A 5,541-nucleotide genomic window follows, 5' to 3' on the forward strand; every position below is an offset into this window, starting at 1 on the left:
GGACTTTTCTCCTTGAAACTTGGGCTTGTATTCAAATAGTATGGACAACACTTGTTGAAGAGCTTCCTTGGCTTTCCTTGCTCTAGCCCTTGTCATAGGCCCTCCAAGTCCTTTAAGTGGATCCTTGCCCTTGCTCGTGGTCATGTCCTCATCATTGGAACAAAGGAAATCAAAGAAGAAAAAACTTCAATTCAAAGAAGAAAGGAGAAGATTCCTCTTCTGTTCCAAAGTGCTATGAATGTAATCAACTAGGACATCTAAGAGTTGATTGCCTTATTTTCAAAAGAAGAATGGAAAAATCTAACAAGAAAACCTTCAAAGACAAGAAAGGAAAGAAAACACACATCACTTGGGAAGATAATGACATGGATTCATCAGGTGATTCAGAAAATGAAGTCGTAAATCTAAGTCTCATGGCCAAAAACTATGAAAGCGAAGAAGAGGTAACATCTTCTAACAATAACTTATCTATTTCCTTTGATGAACTTCAAGATGCATTCAATGACTTGCATAAAGAATCTGCCAAACTTGCCAAATTAGTTTCATTTTCTAAGAAAACTATTTCAAATTTAGAAAAGGAAATTTTGAAATTAATTTTAGAGTTAGAAAATCTTAAATCTGAAGTTAAAACATTAAAATCAATAGATAAAAACCAACTTCTACAAAATGCTTAATACAAGAAAACAATAAAGCATCTCATTCATGTGGATGTTGTGATAAATTTAAAGAAGAAATTGTAGATTTAAAAACTACTCTCGCCAAATTTACTCTTGGTAAAAATAATTTAGATATTATATTAGGCAAACAAAGATGTGTTTTTGATAAGGCTGGATTGGGATATAATCCTGAAAATCAACAAAAGATGTATAAAAATTTCTTTACCTCCACTCAAAAGACTAGTTCTCCCTTCTTCACATGCTTTTATTGTGGTAAGAAAGGCCATATGTAACACCATGAGATATTATATGTTATAAATCGATGTTTAATTGTATTTATTGTGTTATTTGACTATATGATAGACTTGAATGAGTTGAAGTATGCCTTGAACTAGTCATGTGTGAATTTCTTGATATGGATGTTGAATTATGTGGAGTTTTGTTGAGCTAAGTTGAAAGTATGAGATTTTAGATTTTACCAAAACCTAGTTCAATGAAATTGCGATACCAGATTTGTTAACCGTTGGATCATCTTCAAATTTTGTCTGCATATCCCTAAGATATGTTTCTATAGTCTGACAGTTGGGATTTTGAAAATAGTAACTTCTGGTCTCCCGCTAAGCGAGAATGGTGCGCTAAGCGCAATTCCAACCGAGGGGAATTGCGTTGAGCAACCCAAAGCTGCGCTAAGCTCAATCCCAACCGAGGGGAATTGCACTGAGCGGCCCAAGGGTGCGCTTAGCGAGCCCTAGTGAAGAGGGGGCTATGCTAAGCCTAAATTCTTGCGCTAAGCGCAAGAAGTGGACTTCAGCTTAGCGCGATAGGCCCGCTAAGTGAAAGTTGTAGGTTAGAAATACGTTTTTATCTTGAAAAATATGATTTTTTCACTCTCCTCTTCTCCAAAACGTCTCCCAAACCCTAAAACCTTATTTTCCACCACCCAAGACCACCGGTGGCCGCCGTTACTTGCCGTTGAACCCCACACCAAGAGGAACACTATAATCGGAGTAGAATCCTCCTCTAGGATTCAGTGGAGAAAATCCTTCAATCCTCCATTTCATAGTTTCTTTGAGGTAATCTTGACTTCTAAACCTTCTCCTAGTTAGTTTGAGTTCCTCTTAGTGTCTCTTATGTGTTGGGTATTGTAATAGGGTGTTTTTACACTTCCTTTGAAAAACCCTAGAGAATGAGACAATGTAAAAGTTATCTTTTTATAACATTGAGGTTATTTTTGCGGCATTCACTGAACCCCGGTCGCATTGGCGTGATCGGAATTTCAAAAAGATGTTTCTTTTCTTTAGAACCCGAAATACCCCTCAACTCTTTATGTTTTGACAGTGATATTTGACCCCAAATGTTGCCTTTGACCTTGTTTTTGAAACCTATGCTAAAATTCCTTCATTTTGGCATATAGAGACTTGCGTTTGGAAGAACGAGCGTGAACGAGAGAGACCTCTGAGTAACGCAAAGAGGAACTGACGGAGAGCTCACGATAGGTGAGGGGAGTTATTATAAAATTTACCATTTTGACACCATAGTTAAGGTCAGGGAACCTAGCTATGAGAATATCTTCCTGTCCTTGTTGCATGCTAATTTTCTTTCAAGAAAACTACGTTTTTAAATAATGGGATGCGATACATTTGGTATTGATGTGAATGTTGGTTTTCAAGAAAAACTATGTTTTTAACGAATGGGATACGATAAATCTATTGTTGATGAATAACATTATTGTTTATTAAACTTGTGTTGTTTGAAGACTTGGGGAGTGTGAACCTCATGCATGAAAAATATATTTATATACGGAATGCGACTTATTGTTCATGTTGCTATTGGTGACTTTAATTGATATGTGGTGATGTTGATATTTACGATGATATTGATTTGAGATGACGTTGTTAATGGTGATCATGCCAACATGAATTGATGTTATTATTGATGGTTATGTCAATATGGAATGAGGTTGTTGTGGTTATTGGTGATGTCATTGAAATGGAATGATGTTTATGTTGAGAAAGACATTGAAATGGAATGTTGATGATGTTGGAAATGCATTGACAGGTGCATGTTGTGTATGTTTGTGGGGGGGGGGGTGCATTGGCCTTGTCGGATGTCCCTTTTGTGGGAAAATAGAGTGGTTAAAGAATCTAAGCATTTCCAAGGGGATGCTTAGGAGCTTTAATTCATCCATGGTCATTGTACTTGATGGTGCCCACGTTCATATGTCGTATGTTATGTATGTCCATGAGGGGGTGCATTGACCTTGTCGAACGTCCCTTGTGTGGGAAACTAAAGTGGTTAAAGAATCTAAGCATTTCCGAGGGGATGCTTAGGAGCTTTAATTCATCCATGGTCATTGTACTTGATGGTGCCCATGTTTCATACCTCATATGACATGGGAAATAGTATACACTGTGGCAGTATGTACTTTGTACTAGGGGGTGTGTCACCTGGTAGGGAACTCCTTGTGGGCCCAGGTTGATCACCTAGGGGGGGAGTTACAGTGGACGACTGGGTGGCCTCGACAAATACTTCATGGTTTCCTAAGTGAGGTGTCGTGTAGACACGCTTAGGGCTATTTCCTTGGTATTGGATACGGTACGTACCGCATTGCATCTGAGAGTTGAGGTCAGGTGCATGCATCATTTTGAGCAGTCTTGATTGGATCCATGGATGGATGATGAATAATTGTTGAATGTGTATGATGAATAATTGCTGAATGTGGGTGTTGAAAAATGAATGTTGTGTAAGCTCATGATGTTTGCTTATGTTTTCTTGTTAATTGTGATTATTTGGATTTAACATTGGTTCTTTTTATAATGAACTCACCCTTGCAATTTTGTATCGTGTGGTTGATACCTGTGATGATCGCGAACCTTGTTCGTGGGAGTAGAATGACAACAGTAGGGTGCAGGGATGAGATTCTGTTGACGAAGTTGTGATTTTTTTGGGGAGAGAGTTGTGTTTTGTTAATCAAATCCTCCATAGTGGTTCATGATTTCTTTTGTTGGATTAAGGATGTAAATCATAGATTTAATTATATCTACGAACTGATTTAATCTTCATTATGTGTATGATGTGTACTAAACTACTATATTAACATTCATGTGTTTGGTTAAACATTGGTGCGTGTTTGGGAACACACACACACACACACACACACATACATATATATATATTTGTGAAATTCAAATTTACTATGATTTTCATAAGCAAAATAATGGGGTTTTCATAAAAGAAAGAAAAAGAATTTAATTTTCCAGTTATTACAGTGGTGATATCATAGCGACGAGGCGGTTCGTTACACCATACTGCATCAACATGTTATATTAGAAAGAATGGTAGTAGCATTGGAAAAATGGTATGGGTTCCAAAAGGTTCTTTAGTCAAAACCAACATTCAAGGACCCAAGAAAATTTGGGTAATAAATAAAAATATGATTATATGAATGAAGGACTCCTTGAAGCAAAGTTGGTACATTGATAGCAGTTGCTCCAAACACATGACAAGAGATGCATCAAAGTTTATTTATATTTCTCCCAAAAATAGTGGACATGTGACCTATGGAGACAACAACAAAGGTAAAATTCTTGGAGTTGGAAAAATAGGTATGAATCCCTCTACCTCCATAGAAAATGTTTTACTTGTTGATGGTCTTAAGCATAGTTTATTAAGTGTTCGTCAATTATGTGATAAAGGCTTTTTGTTATCATTTGATTCTCATAATTGCTTTTGATGAGACCAACTCTATTAGGCCATGAAATGATACTTTGAACAGTATGGCATGCTCTGCTCTATTAATCTATTATAAATTGTTGAATGCTTTTCTTCTCTCTGCTTATGATTTGTTTTTGATGTTGACAAAGAGGGAGAGATAGATAAAGATAAGATATTAAGGGGAATTATCTATTTTTTTTTTTATATATATGAAAAAATCAAGGGGGAGTGAACGACACAAGTATATATTCTTTTTACTCCTTACCTACAGATGGTTGTCATAATCAAAAAGGGGAGAATGTGAATCATGCAGGTTTTGATGATGCCAAAAGAATTTACTTGATAATGATTATCATCATCAAAAAGGGGCCGAATGTGAATCATGCAGGTTTTGATGATGCCAAAAGTATTTACTTGATGAAAGCATAGAGATAGATAAGGTGATGGTTGTCATCATAAAAAAGGAGGAGAATGTGAATGCATGTATACAAGTTTTTGATGATGCCAAAGTATAAGCAAACAAGATTGATTCAAGAAACATTCAAGGTTAAGCAAACAAAGATTGCTTCAAGATTAATTCAAGGTCAAGCAAACAAGATCAAGAAAAAGATAAGGCCTTAGTTTATTTGTTAAAAGAATCTCACATTGGTTGATCAGTTTTGGCCTCAAACAATTATTTTCAACAACTCAAGGCACTGGTAATCGATGGTAATCGATTACCAGAGACAGATTGCAAATGGGCTATTCAAAAAGGGTTTTGGAAAATTTGAATTTTAAATCTTGTAATCAATTACCAAATGTCTGTAATCAATTACCAGTAATGACACTTTAGAAAACACTTTGAAAAGTCATGACTCTTCAAAATCTAATTGTGTAATCGATTACCAGAATCTTGTAATCAATTACCAGTGAGAAAATTTTAGAATTGTTTTTTTGAAAAGATACATCTCTTCAAACTATTTTGAAAAGGCACAATGGGCTTATATATATGAGTGTTTGACTTCGAAAAGTACAAGAGAGAGATGATTTAGAGAACTTAATTGCCAAATTCTCTCTAAACAACTATTGGCCAAACACTTGCAAATCTATTGAGAATTCTTCTAGGATCTTCAATTTGTATCATCTACTCTGAAGGAGAGAAATCTTATTGTACATCTCATAAACTCAGTTG

Source organism: Glycine soja, chromosome 5, assembly GCF_004193775.1.
Source record: "Glycine soja cultivar W05 chromosome 5, ASM419377v2, whole genome shotgun sequence".
Taxonomy (NCBI): Eukaryota; Viridiplantae; Streptophyta; class Magnoliopsida; order Fabales; family Fabaceae; genus Glycine; species Glycine soja.